At 44.2% G+C, this 17,500-nt stretch overlaps 1 long non-coding RNA gene across 2 annotated transcripts; it reads right to left on the bottom strand.

The window, feature by feature from the left end:
* Window positions 1-4,708: 4,708 nt before the first annotated feature.
* Window positions 4,709-9,235, bottom strand: LOC115005892 (uncharacterized). Of its 2 annotated transcripts, none has more exons than XR_003831996.1 (3): window positions 7,372-9,235; window positions 5,136-5,274; window positions 4,709-4,938 (listed from the first exon to the last, which is right to left on the bottom strand). It is a non-coding gene; the product is annotated as an uncharacterized LOC115005892 (long non-coding RNA). The 2 variants fall into 2 exon arrangements; XR_003831995.1 differs by having other exon boundaries at window positions 4,714-4,938; window positions 5,136-5,271; window positions 7,372-7,601.
* Between the last annotated feature and the right edge of the window lie 8,265 nt (window positions 9,236-17,500).

Raw genomic sequence — 17,500 nt, 5'->3', positions numbered from 1 at the left:
GTTGATCACTTGCAGTCCCTACGAGTCAGCAGCTAAAGACACAGTCAATAAAATATGTTTTTCAACAAATTGTAAATATTCGCAAAACTTTGAGAAGTCCTTCATCATACAGCCGTAAATGAGGACAAACAATATTTGATCTCTAGGGTTGATTATCTTCCAACTGGCGAAGATAATGAACTACAATCAACCAATCACATCTTAGCAACCGTAACCAGGCACTTTAGGTCTGTGTGTTGGATTGATGTAGTTACAGTGATTTTTAAAGGCTGTCTTATTTTACGACCTTTCCAAAGATGAATACAAGACGCTCGGTGAGACATTCATTCTTCTCAGAGGATTAATCCTAATGATTTTGGATGACCCCTGAACTTCCTTTTACTGCCACCATTGCAACAAATTTCCACTCGTTCACAGAAAGTTATTTCTGAAGGTTCTCCATGACATTACTGCGCGACAAAACCTCTTCTATTGACCCCATGACCTTTCCTCTGGCGTTCATCTTTTGGTGACCAGTCCTTACAATGTTTTCTACCTGATGACAGTATTTTAAGTCTAAGACCAACCAATTCATCATTGCACTCACGATGGACTATTAAAAAAAGGATCAAAAGGCGTCTACATCACCCATCAAATAAATAAGTTATATTATGGTGTATAAGGAAAAGCTTGGTTTATCTGAAAGTGTATGTACCAATGTGGCAAGACTAAGACAAGTGCATTTTTGCCGTCTTTTCTCTAAAAAGTACTTAGATGAAGATTTTTACCAAGTTGGAGACATCCCAGAAAGGTTTACTGTCGTTGTATTGATGGATTTATTGGTCGTATTTCCACGGACAATAATCTCATGTGTTCTTTTTCTTTGGGAAGTTTCTCTCCGTGTTGCCGTTGTGTTGAGCTCTGTGTGACCCTTTGTGCTTCGAGGTGTTTTATAAATAAAGGTGTATTCACAGATTTACAGCTGACACTGCTCTACATTTCTCTGTAAGCCCTCCATCCATCCTCCCATCCCTGCCAGCTGTCTCGCTCCTCTCCATCCCATCTCATACTCCATCCCTTCAACCCTTCATACTTCAACTCTTTCTCTGATGAAGGAAAAGAACTAAATGATAGATTGTTAAAGAGATTTGACTTCCTCTTGGAAAGGTACGAGATCTCTTCTGACTAAATTACTTTTCTCCCCATCTCCCTTTTCTTTCCCGACACGACTCTGCTTCTTTTTGTTTTCAGTGTTTATTTTATTTCAACATTTCATCTCTTTGTCATCTTCCCCATTGCTCTCCCTCTCTCTTTCGCCAGTTGTCTGTCCAGTTGATTCTCTCTAATCCAGGATAACTTTGTGTAAAGCCTAAATACTGACTCACACACCCGTAATAATACCCTGTAGACCTGCAGTTCACACACACACACACACACACACACACACACACTTACAGTTCGGTGGCACTGTACTATTGAGTCATGCGCACACCAGTCCGTCAACACATTTTATTTATTTATTTTAAATATAAGAACGTCTGCTCACTGCACACACACTTCTTCTTCTTCTTGCTTTAAAGTTGTATGCTGCCACCGTTCCAGAGGTTCTTTTAAAATAAAAGTCCTGCTGCTTTCATGTTTTTATTTATGTTCTAAATATTGAGAGCGACATGCTCCCTGCAACCCGCCTCTAGTCCTACGCATATGGTTGTACTTTTAAGCACATCACATTATTGTCCTAATCACTTTGATTCTCTGGACATTCACGGCTGAGCAGCTTGTCCCATCAGTCCGTAATGTTAGCTAACGTTAGCTCAATTGAGAGCTGTCAACAGGAGCAAAGTTCCCCATAGAAAAGTTGAAATGGGACCATGTTGACCCCATGTTGACCCCCTTTGTCCTTAGACACAGACTCCTCATGTATATTAGTGAGTCCACTGTGCCGGACAGTAGAGATGCCAATGTAGAACGCTTTGGCCTCATCTGGCAGCGCCCGGTGTTGGCCAATCATAAGATATGCCGTTTCCTGGAAGATGACTTTGTAATGTGAGCAGTATACTTTGCCTTTTGACCTTGTGACCGGAGAAATGGAGGGTAAGGTGATTGTTGTATAATCCTATTTCCAACTTTTATGAGCTGCTGTGCAGTGTTTGGCATCTGATAACGTTACGTACAGGAATAAGTCGTTGGAGATAATTGTGCATAATATTACAAAGAGAGTGTACTGTAACTTTTTAAACACACATTTACACACTGCACAGTGTTAACACCAATATAATACTGTTTAAACCCTCTACATATGAGCCAGATCACACCATCACACCTGTCACACACACACACACACACACACAAACACACACACACTCTCTCTCTCCAGTGTGTCCCAGAACAATAAGCTATAAACTTATTTTAGTTGAACAACAGAGAGACATCAAGGAAACGATGAGCTGGTCCCCTCAATCCCCCTGCTGTCACATTTAGAATGACAATAATGCTACAGACACACACACACACACACACACACACACACACACACACACACAACACACAGAGTATATATAATATACACAAGCCACACTAGAGTAGTAAGCAATATTCCGGTATGCCGCAGTATGAAAAGTATTATAAGGTCATGTGTGTGTGTGTGTGTGTGTGTGTGTGTGTGTGTGTGTGTGTGTGTGTGTGTGTGTGTGTGTTGTTAAAATTATGCTTGATAATTTAATATAGTTAAAGAAAAAAAACAACATAAATCACATCTCTCCATTAATGGGTTTTAATTTTTCTATTTCTTTTTTACAAAAAGGGTTGGCAGCTCCTTCTCAAAACAGCAGCCTCAGATTGCTTCTTCGTCAGGATGGGGACCCCCTTCACAGCTGAAGTAAATCGCTTTTATTTTAGGAGTCATATTGACTCCAGAGTTCAAATATCTGGCAGCTTGTGGACAACCAGCTGCAGCTGTTCGTGAGATGAGCCGCCGTCCAAACAGCAGTTTTTGCAGTTTGTTTTCAAAGTCTTTCTGATTGGAGTTTTAGTTCAGGAGTAAATCAATAGACTGCAATTTACTTTACATTGTAAACAAAAGAGAAATATGAAAGGTATTTAGCAACTAAAGAGATATTTCCCTCTGGAGCTCGTGGAGATTGGACACAAATACCGCTCCAGTAGGATGTTGCTCTGTGACTGCTGGATGTTGACGGAGGGGTCTGTTGGCCATAACTACTTTAGAAGGTGACGATATGTTTGGGCAGTCTGTCAGCAGGTTGTGCAGTTCCTCTGCCCCCTAGTGGCTGCCATTTGTAATCAGTTACCAGATTTTCCTTCCCTTTAACATCCTAGTTCACTGCCTGTGATCATAAGAGTCACCACTCCTCATAGAGAATGAATGGTGATAGAAACCATAACAAAGACTGGCTGTAATGTCTGTCATGTGTGTAAAAAAGGTATTATCTAAAATGTAAGTGTTAGCTGTCACTCTTAACAAAAAGCACCTTTGTGTTTGTGATTTACTAAAGTAAAATGAACCAGCAGCTGCTGCAGCCTGAGACAGTGAACAGCTGGAGCTGCATTCCTCTGAGGCTCCACAGCAAAGCTCTGAAATCCTACTGGAAGCTACACACACGCACACACACACACACGCACACACACACACACACACACACACACACACACACACACAGGCAGTACCACAGACCATGAGATCACCAGTTTTGGAAACATTGTAGGGACCAATGCATTATATCAAACACATGGCATAAGAACAGACACACACACACACGTACACACACACACACACACACACACACACACACACACACACACACACACACACACACACACACACACACACACACTGAGCTGAGAACAATAAACCCTATTTAAAGACCATCTTGCATTCTGACACAATAATCTCGCTGTGTGTAGTTTATGGGAGTTTATAAGTGTAATTTACGTTTTCTTTCTTTCACGTCATGCATCGGTCAATCGCGCATAAATATATTTGGTCAATGATGCCCTAATGAATGCTGATACTTATTTCTATTGTTGTTGTTGATGTTAAAGATGTAGGAGTCCAGTTGACATCATATTGCCAACCCACGCACACACATAGTATATACTTGTAATATTACATGCTATGATATGAATCACCTATGAATAGTAATTCATAGCATATCACGTTATAGCATAGCTGGTCAAAATATGACATTTCATGGTAAAGTAGGTCCTTGTTTGACATAATATATATATTATAAAATGAGGTCACATTATACCATGTGTCATAGTAATACTTCATGGTATGGTACTCAAAGTATAGTATTCATAGTATAGGCTAAAAAACATTTCATAATTTAGCTAATAAAAACATAATGATATGTCATAACAAAGAATATATTATATCTTAAAACTGTAGAAGCGTAGCTTGTCTTTAAAAGGTAAAAAATGTCATAGTATGCCACAAAACTTCATAGTATGTTTCATAAAATGTGTAAAAGATAATGTATAGCAATCATAACAATGCCATTAAAGTCATACTATGTCATAAGATGTCTTATAAAAAGAAGACATATTATAGTACTTAATTGAAAGGCATAAAAAGGTAATCATTATAGTACGTCATCAAATTTTATATGAAAAGTCATAGTATAGTGCAGGGGTGTCCAAGCTCTTTTCACTGAGGGCCACATACAGAAAAATATACGAAAGGTTGGGCCACTCACTAAAGTTAAGGTATATCGCCTCACCTCTAGTGTATTAACAGTAATACAAATCAATCAATCAAATGTAGGTAAATTATGCTTGATAATTTAATATAGTTAAAGAAAAAAAACAGCATAAATCACATCTCTCCATTAATGGGTTTTAATTTTTCTATTTCTTTTTTACAAAAAGGGTTGGCAGCTCATTCTCAAAACAGCAGCCTCATATTGCTTCTTCGTCAGGATGGGGACCCCCTTCACAGCCCTGTATAAAGAGGGGGAAATAAGAGGACAAGGGGAAGGGTAACGTTAGGCTATATTTAAGATAGTTATGCAAATAATTTATTGCGGTTGTCAACACATCAGCTAACGTTCTTTTGAAAATGTTATCAACTTTAATTGACTGAATTTATTAAGTCATTTGGCTTTTGAACACATACTGTGTAATATATTTTAACTCACCTACAATGGGAACAGCGTTGCACTCAATGGGAGCAGTGATGCTGACTGAAGGATGGCTGGCAGATCAGGAGTGAGTTTGGTGGTTGAGATGCGAAGGACATCACAGAGATGGCTGTCGGTCAGTTTGGTTCTCAATCTGCTTTTGTTCAGATTTAACAGAGAAAATGTTTGCTCGCATATGTATTTTGTGCCAAACAGACTTCTAACCTTCCCTTTCTCGCTAAAATCCTTGAGAAAGCAGTTGCAAAACAGTTGTGTGATTTTTTACATAATAATAGTTTATTTGAGGTTTTTCAATCTGGATTTAGAGTTCATCATAGCACAGAGACGGCACTGGTGAAAGTTACCAATGACCTTCTATTGGCATCAGACAAAGGACTTGTGTCTGTTCTTGTCTTGTTAGACCTCAGTGCTGCTTTCGACACTGTTGATCAGGACATTCTACTACAGAGACTGGAACATTGTGTTGGCATAAAAGGAACCGCACTAAGCTGGTTCAAGTCCTATTTATCTGAGCGATCTCAATTTGTACTTGTTAACGATAAATCCTCCATGACAGCCAAAGTCAGTCTTGGAGTTCCGCAAGGTTCTGTACTTGGACCGTTTCTATTCACCTTATATATGCTTCCTTTGGGCAATATTATAAGGAACCACTCTATAAACTTTCATTGCTATGATACCCAATTATATCTATCAATTAAACCAGATGAAACCAATCAATTGGTTAAACTTCAAGCCTTAAGGACATAAAAACTTGGATGTCTAGCAACTTTTTGATGTTAAACACAGACAAAACTGAAGTTATTATACTTGGCCCTAAACGCCTCCGAAACGCATTTTCTAATGACATAGTAGCTCTGGATGGCATTAACTTGGCCTCCAGCACCACTGTAAGGAATCTTGGCGTCATCTTTGATCAAGATCTGTCGTTTAACTCCCACATAAAACAAATCTCAAGGACTGCCTTCTTTCATCTACGTAACATTGCAAAAATAAGACACATCCTGTCTCAAAATGATGCAGAAAAACTAGTCCATGCATTTGTTACTTCAAGGCTGGATTACTGCAACTCATTGTTATCAGGTTGTCCAAAAAAGTCGGTTAAGACTCTTCAGTTGATCCAAAATGCAACGGCACGTGTATCGACAAGAACAAGGAAACGGGATCATATTACTCCTGTATTAGCTGCTCTGCACTGGCTCCCGGTAAAATACAGAATAGAATTCAAAATCCTTCTCCTGACTTACAAAGCAATTAATGGTCAGGCTCCAGCATATCTTAAAGATCTCATAGTACCTTATAAACCAACTAGAGCATTACGCTCCCAGACTGCAGGGTTACTTGTGGTTCCTAGAGTCTCTAAGAGTACAATGGAAGCCAGAGCCTTTAGCCATCAGGCTCCTCTCCAGTGGAACCAGCTTCCAGTTTGTGTTCGGGAGGCAGACACACTCTCAACATTTAAGAGTAGGCTAAAGACTTTCCTTTTTGATAAAGCTTATAGTTAGGGCTGGCTCAGGTTTGCCCTGGATCAGCCCCTAGTTATGCTGCTATAGGCTTAGACTGCCGGGGGACACCTCCCTGCTCTCTTCCTTCTCTTCCTCTCTCCTCCCCTCCCTCTCTCTTCTTCTCCCTCTCTGTATGGATTTATGTGAATGTATGTTACTAACTCATCATCCGGGGCATTATCCCCGGAGTTTCTGTGTCTCATGTGGCAGATTGCCACTGATAAAGTTTACGTCAGGATCATGAATCGTGGCTGCGCCTGCTGACCTGGTCCTGCTGGACACCGGGAAGCCTTTTTGACATTTTCCTGGATTCATCCATACTTTCTTTTTTTTTTCAACACAACATAATTTCTGTCAAATGTTGTATTTGTACTATGTTGTTTATCCTGTACACACGACATCTATTGCACATCTGTCCGTCCTGGGAGAGGGATCCCTCCTCAGTTGCTCTCCCTGAGGTTTCTTCCATTTTTCCCCCTTTAATTATGGGGTTTCTTTTAGGAAGTTTTTCCTTGTGCGATGCGAGGGTCTAAGGACAGAGGGTGTCGTAACCTGTACAGTCTGTAAAGCACACTGAGACAAATATATAATTTGTGATATTGGGCTATACAAATACATTTGATTTGATTTGATTTGATTTACAGAGAGAAGGGGAGGGGACCCAGGACGGAGCCCTGAGGAAACCTAGTGGTGAGTTGACAAGGGTCTGTGAGAGACTCTCTCCAAGTTACCTTGAGAGGGAGGCTGATGCAGCAGCGTGAAGTTCCTCAGTGACAGCGAGGAGGGCAGTTTCAGTTGAGTGGCTTTGAAACCAGATTGGTGCGGATCAAGAAGGTTGTCAAGTCAAAGTCAATGTTATTGTCAATTTCTCTGTGTGATACAAACAGGGAGATCAAAATGCCATTTCTCACAGTCCCCACAAAATAAAGAATATATAAATAGATATACACACATATATATATATATATATATATATATATATATATATATATATACACACACACACACATACACACATATATACAAATACACACATAAAGAAGTATATTAAAAAAGAGGTCACTACAATAAATATATAAAATAATATATATGTATATAAAATAAAATAAAAAATCCAGGTCCATTAGCAGCAGGGGGAGAGATGGGAGAGAGGGGAGAGAGTTTAGCATCCTGACAGCCTGGGGTAAGAAGCTGTTTCTGTGTTGGGTGGAGCTTGACCGGAGGCTGCGGAACCTTCTCCCTGAAGGCAGGAGGCTGAAGAGGCAGTTGGAGGGATGGGGGTGTGGTCACCCACAATGCTGAGTGCTTTGCGGGTAAGGCGGGGTGTTGAAAATGTCCTGGAGTGTCGGCACCAATAATCCTCTCAGCAGTGTTCACTATGGGCTGCAGGGTCTTGCGGTTGGAAGCGGTGCAGCTTCCAAACCACACAGTGATGCAGCTGCTGAGGATTCTCTCGATGGCGCCTAGGTAGAAAGAGTGCATGATGGGTATAAGAGCCAATTAGCGCTCCTGCTATAAGTAGGAACCAATGTTTGTTGTTGGTTGTGTTCTGCCGGAAGGTAAACAGTTTTTGACCACATACATACCCGGACACACACCTACACAAGTGGGCTGAGGTAGCGTTTGCTCCATAGGCTAAGTTATGGTGTGTCTGAATGTCATGTTTTGTTTGCTGATAGGAAAGCTGATTCAACAAGAAATACACGGCCTTAGTGTTCAATCGAAAGAGTTTGTATCGGAATCTTAATTCAGCAGACACGACAATTAGTGCAACAAAGCGGAACCTCAGTGGCTTAAAGCGTTAGCTTAGCCTCTACAATGGGTGTTGGGGCCCCTGCTCTCTTCAGTTTGCAGATGAATTGGAGGCGCTGCTGGGTTTTCTTGGTGAGCAAGGTGATGTTGTTTCTCCAGGAGAGGTCCTCAGTGATGTTCACCCCCAGGGGTTTGGTGGCGCTCACCTGCTCCACCATTGTTGGTCAGTGGGTGGGGGTGTTGGGTGTGGGTTCTCCTGAAGTTGATAACACCATGTGGCCAACTGGTTCACTTCCTTCCTGTAGTTTGTCTCATCATTGTTGCTGATGAGACCCACTACAGTTGTATCATCCGCAAACTTGACAATGTGGTTGTAGCTGTAGGTGGGTGTGCAGTTGCGGGTCATTAGGTTGAAGAGCAGGGGGCTGAGCACACATCCTTGGGGGTCCCCGGTACACCGGGTGATGGTGTCTGATGTATTATTGTCAACCCGTACAAATTGTGGTCTTGCAGTGAGGAAGTCCAGCAGCCAGTTGCAGAGAGAGGGAATGAGGCCCAGGTTTGTTAGCTTACAAACTAGCTGCTGGGGGATGATGGTGTTAAAGGCTGAACTGAAGTCTATGAACAGCATCCTAACATATGAGGTCTTTGTGTCTAAGTGGGTGAGGGCTGGGTGGAGAGCACTGGTATTCTGGTGAAGGTAGATTCACCAGAGTTGATTTAAGACCATACGCTCAAGTATTTTGGAAAGAAATGGGAGAAGAGAGACAGGTCGATAGTTGTTCACATCAGAAAGGTTGACTGTGGGTTTCTTTAGGAGAGGGTTCACTCTTGCCTCCTTAAGATTGTTTGGAAAGCAACCAGTTGTTAAGGAAGTGTTGATGAGATGGGTGAGAAAAGGAAGAAGGTCAGGAGCGAGAGACTGGAGAAGGTGAGAGGGGAGAGGGTCCAGAGGGCAGGTGGGAGGGCGGGCAGAGGTAACGAGGGTCTAATACAAGTCTAGTTGTATAAATAATGGCATGTATATTTGTTCAGACTGCTGTCAGCAGATGTGCTTTGCTCTCAGGAGTCAGTTATAACGTTCAAATCATTCTGTGTTTGCATAAAGTTAGAAAGGCCAAAACAGCGGTGGAGGAAGTATTCCAATCCTTCAATAGAAATGAGCCGTTAGCTAAACCTCGTACGATACATCTCTTCTCTCTTTGTTAGAGATGAATGTTTTTTGTACATCGTACCTGATTATTTACTAATGTAAACTATAGTTAAAAAAAAGAACAGTTCCACACTTTAAAAATACTACATTATATGCTTTACAGTATAACTGCTCTACTGTAACTGTGGTTCACAGTATGATGCTGTAAATATGGTTTGGAGTTTGATACTGTAGTGTAGTGGCATATATGTTACTTAAGCAAAGTATTGTGTATCAATATCTATAATAATGATTTTGTAACCTCATAATAATGTAAGACAATCAAATGTTTGTGTATCAGGGACAAAGGCCATCTATAAGTGTATCCTAGAGGGAAGAGGGGGTATTGCATGTTCCTGAGGGAGGGGATGAGTAGGAGCGGGCAGAACACCTGGTCGCCAAAAGTGCTGAGACAGGCAAATATGACCCCCACCGAGATGATAAACACGTGTAAGACCAGAAAGAGTCACACCACCGGATCTGAACAGACTGATGCCATCTGCCAGGTGAAACGTTCAGGAATGAGACAGGAGTGGTCTCATTGTCTGACGAGTTTGATGCACTAAACAAGACTATAAAAGAGGAGACCCAAACTAAAATAAGGGCTTTTTTCCTGCCATCCCTGGAGATTTTTGTGATCTGAGAGTTTGTTGGACCTGATGTGAAATAAACTCTGTTTGTATTTGACGACTTCTCCAGCGACTCCTTTTTTTCATTCATTTATTGCAGTAAGTGTTTAAACTAGGATTCAGAAATATAATTGGATCGAGGAAAATACGAGAGATTAAGTATCTTGTGAGCAGAGGCGCCTACTACTCACCACCTGGCCCAGTGAAGGTCACCTCTTATCACTACATCTCTTCTCTCTTTGTTAGAGATGAATGTTTTTAGTACATCGTACCTGATCATTTACTAATGTAAACTATAATTAAAAAACAAACACTTCCACACTTTAAAAATACTACATTATATGCTTTGCCGTATAACTGCTCTACTGTAACTGTGGTTCACAGTATGATGCTGTAAATATGGTTTGGAGTTTGATACTGTAGCCAAAAATAAATGAATAAATCTTCATCCATGGTGGGATGATGGGGGATAAATAGAGGGATAATGTGAGAGGTCATGAGGTGTTCAGGGAGTTATCTATACCTGTTGAAATCAACAGGGAGGCTAACAAATGAATTTGAAGGAACAATTGTCCAGACACAAAAAAATCAGTGGCATTACTAACAGCTTCCAGTTCCAGCTATAGTAGCTGTGGTACTTGTACTTGTGAGACGTCTGTAATACTAATGAAAATATTTTAGCCTGAGCAGTCACAGTAGTGGTAGTGCTGTAGTTATAGAACCAATGGTCCTTGTAGTATCAGTAATATATGAGGTTGATGACAGGATTTAGTGATTGTTACTGGTTTGTAAGGGCTTCACATCACCACAAGCAACATTAGCATCAAACCAGTACCATGAAATTAACTGTCAAACTGCAGCAGGATCAGAGGTCAGTAGTTGTAGTCAATGTCATAGCTGATGTCAGCATCACTGTAGTAACATTAGCAGTAGTGAAAGTAGCAGCAAGAAAAGCAGCAGTGTCAGTAATAGTACTAATTATACCAGAAGTGGAAATAGCTAAAGTACCTTAAGTATTAGTAAAAAGTAGAACTGTTATTTACTTATAACAAAATGTATTAGTGACCCTGATACATGTTATTGTAAGTAAACTACAGTGTGAGGACTTTTCATCCTGTAAACGTCTTAGATGACGTCTGATTATTAGCAGAGACAAACTTTAGACTCCTGTCTGTGTGAAACACACACACACACACACACACACACACACACACACACACACACACACCTTTCATAAGTCACTAGAATAAATTACACAAATAGGCTTCAATTTGTTTATGTGCTACCAAACTAAATGCAAATCTTTGCAAATCTAAACTGCAATCAGAAGTTGTTTGGAGGACACGTCTGTTCTCACTCGATGTTTGTTAGTTTGATGAATAAGAATAAGTTTGTGTCACCAAAGTGAAGTGAGGGCAGATCTATGCACTGATCCCATATTCCAGAAGAAAGACACTTTATCGTAATAATAAGTGAGTCAATAATTAAATACATTACAAGGGATTAAAGCAGGGGTATCAAACTCAATCACTGAGAGGGCCAAAATTTAAAACTGGGACAACGTCGAGGGCCAAAAAGGGTCCACATTTATTGAACAGGATAGACATATTGGAGAAAGTGTAAAATTATATGGAACATATTTATGTAGGCTACATTGTCCTATTATATGTAATATAACCTGTATTTTCTGAGGTTTCCTTGGGTGTCTTGAAAGGCGCCTCCAAATAAAAAGTATTATTACTATTATTGCTATTATTAAGCACATGTGTCAGAGCCAGTGAGTGAAGGTGTGCATCAGTGAGACTCCTGTCTGGGTTTTTGTTCATCTTCATCACAGAGAAAAGCTGCTCACAGAGCTGTGTGCTTCCAAACATGTAAAGCACCTGAGCGGCATGAAGGAGGGTTGAGGCATCGTTTTGGGGATGAAGCTTGGAAACTGCGCAGCGCCCACAGAGTCAAACTTTGTCTTGAGTGTGTCATTACACTGGAGGTCAATCAGCTCCATTTGGATGTTCACAGGTGCTGTTTCCACGTCAACTGCAAACGGATTGCTGAGCAGTTCAATTTAAATTACTGAATTTCAAAGTCGGCAAATCTCCGATTGAACTTTGTGCCCAGTGTGCTCAGCTTATCGGCAGAATGCGCGGCCGGGAACACAGCGGTGGAGATGGTTTGTCAGTGTTTGGAAACACGTAGTGACCACAGTTTCCTTGCTGCATCAGATTCTCTCTGTGTGATAGGGCACGGCGCCATGTTCAGAATGTATCTCCTCAGGAAAAGACTTACATTGACTCTTATAAAGTTTCCTGTCTGTTTTACGGTGCTTATTACATGTTCCATCTCCAGAGCTTTACAACACAGCGCTTCCTGGTGTATGATGCAGTGATACACTGTCAGCTCACCTGCACAGTTCTCCCGCTGCATCTTCTCCCGCATCCTGCCCACTAATCCACTCTTTTCATCGCAGGCGCTCCATCTGTCGTCAGTACCGTCAGTTTGTCCCGGGGCAGTTTCATTTCTCACACATTTAGATACTTCCTCAAATATGTATTTTCCCGTGGTTGTGCCATGCATTGATTTAATTCCCAAAACCAGCGGGCCAGTTATGATAGACATATGATATTTTCTCGGGCCTTGAGTTTGACACCTGTGGATTAAAGGATGATAACTTAATTAACTCCAAATGTAAGGATATTGTCAATGAAAAATATGGAATGTAAAAGATGTGTAAACTGTGTGAGGTTTACAACACACAACATTTCTGATGATCCCTCGGTTAGATGTGACAGTTAAGACGATTGTGTGTGTTTGTGTATCTCTGCTACCCGCTTGTTGTTTGTTTGTTTCTTGCTATAATGTTTCCCTCATCTGTCAACTATATCCTATGAAGTCACATTGTATCGGTTTTGTTTATTATTATTTAATCTTATATTAAATGTATTTTATTTTGCATGTTCTGTAACTATGAGCACACAAACACTGTGCACATCTCTTTCATGAGACAGGTGTGTATGAGAGGGACGAGGAGCTCAACAGTTGCAGATAAACTCCTGAACACTGTCAAACTTCAACAGAAAAAGTTTTGGTACTAAAGTTCGTCTGTTAAAGGTGTAGTACCAAAATGAATACATTTATCTTTCAAGTAAGAAAGTGTGCTGGAGCATGTTTGCATTTGTTGTGCTCTGTAACTACATAATTTCTTGAAATGCAAAAAGAATCCCTGTGCTGTATCTGCTGCAGCAATAACACGTTGTTTGATGATGTCATCGTTCCAGACTCCCACCGGTATGCCGTACGGTACGGTGAACCTGCTGAACGGCGTCAGTCCCCCGAAACACCCGTCACTTGTACCGCCGGCGTGAGAACCTCCATTCTGGAGTTCGCCATGCTGAGTCGACTAACAAGAGACGCAACGTTTGAGAACGCAGCCCTGAGAGCCCTGTGGAAGAGCTGATCTGACATCGGGCTGGTAACTAGTCTGTTTAGAGCTCAGTTTATTGTGTTAATGTATGCATACCTCTGCTCACTGTCTTCATGTGGTTGACACAGCCTACATTGCTTCCCTGAGGTTCATTAAAGTAAAGTTTAGAGTTTGCTCTGACCACCTGTTGTCAGGACAGACAGACAAGGACCCAGGAGCGCAATTTTGAGATCAAGGATTTATTGAAACACACACACAACAGAACCGAATGAGGCACGGCAGTAGTACAGTTCAGGGATATTCAAAACTCGTAGTCGTAAGGCGGAGGGCAAGTCGGGTTTACCGGGGCTGGAGATCAGAGTAGTAGTAACAGGTCCGGGATCACAGATCAGGAGTCAGAGTTGAAAGCAGGCAGGCAGGCAGGCAGGCAGGGTTCCGATGCAGGCTTGCAGACGATCTGACAAGTGTGGACAGGCAGGGAGAGGGCTCATGACAGGACCCCCCCCCCAAGGGACGGCCCCAGAAGTCCCCAAGAAACACCACCAAGCCGGGCGGGAGGAGGGGGAGCCGGCGGAGGGTCAGAATTCCTCTGAGCGGTCAGAGTCCATATCCTCAGCGGCACCGTCTCCATCAGAAGATTCGACATCCGAGGGCCCCAGCTCAGAACCAGGTTCAGGGTCAGGATTAGACACCAGAGCAGGGGCAGCAGGGCCTGGAAGTGGATCTACATGGCAAGAAGCCCTGCGCCGACCCCGTCGGAGAGATGGCTGGTCAGGGTGTTGGCGATGGAATTCAGTGTTGAGGGCCGGATCCACAATTCTTCCAGCGGGAACCCAAGCCCTCTCTTCAGGACCATAACCCTCCCAGTCCACCAGATATTGGATGCCCCTACCCCTTCGTCGAGAGCGGAGCAGTCGCCGGACCGTGTAGACGGGGCCACCATCGAGGAAGCGCGGAGGAGGAGGCGGTGGTGCTGCTGGGACCAGTGGGCTCTCATGTACAGGTCTGACCTTGGAGACGTGCAGAATTCCTTCCAGAAGGCCGCAGAGAATTGAGGGCCTCGGTCTGACACAATATCCCTGGGCAGACCATGGACTCGAAACACATGTTCCAAGACCACCAGGGCGGTCTCCTTTGCAGTTGGCAGCTTTGGGAGGGGCACGAAGTGGGTAATTTTACTGAAGCGGTCAACGATGGTGAGGACGACAGTGTTTCCTTCAGATTGCGGAAGGCCCGTAACGAAGTCCAGGGAGATATGGGACCAGGGTCGCATGGGCACTGGCAGAGGCTGGAGTAACCCAGCTGGGGGCTGACTGGGGGTCTTGTCCTGGTTGCAAGTGGGGCAAGCTCTAACAAAGTCCTGGATATCTTTCCTCATCAACGGCCACCAGAAACGTTGGGAGAGCAGATGGAGGGTGCGTGTGATTCCGGGGTGACAGGCCAGGCGAGAGTCGTGCCCCCACTGAATCACCTGAGACCTCAGATCTGCTGGGACAAAGAGACAGTTAGAGGGGCATGCACTGGGGCTCGGCTGGTTCCGGATGGCTTCTCTGACCTGCTCCTCAATGTCCCAGGTCAAGGCAGCAACAACACAGGGGCTTGGGAGGATGGTTGTCGGCACCTCATTGGATGCCTCATCCTTCTGAAACATCCTGGAGAGTGCGTCGGGCTTGATATTGCGGGAGCCAGGACGGTAGGAGAGCGTGAAGTTAAAACGGGTGAAGAATAATGACCATCAACGCTGGCGGGAGTTCAGCCTCCTGGCTGTCTGGATATACTCCAGGTTTTTATGGTCTGTCCAGACCACAAACGGAACTTTAGACCCCTCCAACCAGTGGCGCCACTCCTCGAGGGCGAGCTTGATGGCCAGTAGCTCGCGGTTGCCGATGTCGTAGTTGCATTCTGCTGGAGTCAGTCTACGGGAGTAAAAGGCACAGGGGTGCATCTTGCCATCCTCTGCTGCTCGTTGGGAAAGCACCGCTCCAACTCCTACATCCGAAGCATCCACCTCCACCACAAACTGCCGTCCAGCGTCAGTCATTTGGAGAATAGGGCCTGAGGTGAAACGAGCTTTGAGGGTCTTGAAGGCTTTGTCAGCGGCTGCTGTCCACTGAAACGGCTGTTTCACGCTGGTCAGCGCAGTGAGTGGTGCTGCCACTGTGCTGTAACCCCGGATGAATCTCCTATAAAAGTTGGCGAACCCCAGGAACTGCTGCAGTTTTTTACGGGTCTCTGGAATCGGCCACGACATCACAGCAGACACCTTTGCAGGATCCATTTGAACGCTGCCTTCGGTCACCACATAACCCAGGAATGAGACAGACTTGGTGTGGAACTCGCACTTCTCTGCCTTCACGAAGAGAGAGTTCTCCAGCAACCGGCGTAGAACCAACTGGACATGGTGAGTGTGTTCTGTCTGAGTCTTTGAAAAGATCAAAATGTCGTCAAGGTAAACGAAAACAAACTTATTGAGCATGTCTCTGAGGATGTCGTTTACCAGCGCCTGGAACACTCCCGGGGCATTGGTGAGACCGAACGGTATGACGAGATATTCGTAGTGTCCTGTTGGAGTGTTGAACGCAGTCTTCCACTCGTCACCCTCTCTCATCCGCACCAGATGGTAGGCATTCCGCAGGTCTAGCTTGGTGAACACTGTGGCCCCTTGCAGCAGTTCAAAGGCGGAGGAGAGTAGGGGTAGAGGATAACGATTCTTGACTGTAATGTCGTTCAAGCCCCGGTAATCGATGCACGGACGGAGAGAGCCATCCTTTTTTCCGACAAAGAAGAATCCCGCTCCCGCAGGGGAAGATGATGGACGGATTATGCCGGTGGCCAGTGAGTCGTTTATGTAGTCCTCCATGGCTTTTCTTTCTGGGGCTGACAGCGAGTAGAGACGGCCCTTCGGGGGTGTGGTGCCAGGCAGAAGGTCGATGGCGCAGTCATATGGTCTATGTGGTGGCAGAGACGTGGCCTTGGACTTGTTGAACACCTCTCTCAAGTTGTGATAACAGGCATAAACATTGGATATGTCGGGGGCGGTGCTGGAAGCTCCCCGGTTGATTGGCAAGATGGCTCCCTTTAGGCAGGTCCGATGGCAGCCCCTCCCCCACTCGCGTATTGTGCCTGTTTCCCAGTCAAGTTGGGGGTTATGAAGACGGAGCCACGGAAATCCAAGGATGAGTGGTTGGCCGGGTGAGGGTAAGAAATGGAACTGGATGGACTCCTGGTGGTTTCCTGACAGCAGAATTGTCACAGGGGCCGTGATGTGAGTGATGGTGCCGAGACAGTGTCCATCCAGGGCTCGTGCAGGAACGGGTGGAGTGAGTTGTTGACAGTTCACGCCCAGTTGCCGCGCAAGCTCTGTGTCCATTATGTTTGTTTCGGCTCCGGAATCCACTAGGGCGGCCAGGGTGTGAGTTGTGTCGGAAAGTCGAAGGCGGAGCTGAAGCAGGGGTTTTCGGATGGGGGTAGACTGAAGATGTATTGAGCTCACCCGGATCTCCCCTACACCTGGTGAGCTGCGGCTTTTGACGGGCAGGTGGTGACACGATGACCCTCGCCACCGCAGTAGAGACAAAGGTTTGAGGCTAGACGGCGCCGTCGCTCCTCGGGGGTGAGGGAGACGCGACCAATCTCCATGGGCTCAGGTTGATTGAGTTGGCTTTGGGGCTTGACAGGCGGGGGTTGGAACGTGGAGGACTCCCCACGAATGCGGATGGCTGGTTGACTCAGACGCCCTCTCTCTCTTCTGCGGGTCTGGATACGTCAATCAATGCGAACGGCAAGGGCAATGGCGTCATCAAGTGTCTTGGGCTGCTCATGAGAGACGAGCTCGTCTTTAATGTAGTCCGCCAGGCTGTGGAGGA

This window comes from Cottoperca gobio, unplaced genomic scaffold (assembly GCF_900634415.1).
Source record: "Cottoperca gobio unplaced genomic scaffold, fCotGob3.1 fCotGob3_387arrow_ctg1, whole genome shotgun sequence".
NCBI classification, from domain to species: Eukaryota; Metazoa; Chordata; class Actinopteri; order Perciformes; family Bovichtidae; genus Cottoperca; species Cottoperca gobio.
This window is presented reverse-complemented; position numbering and strand designations above follow the sequence as displayed.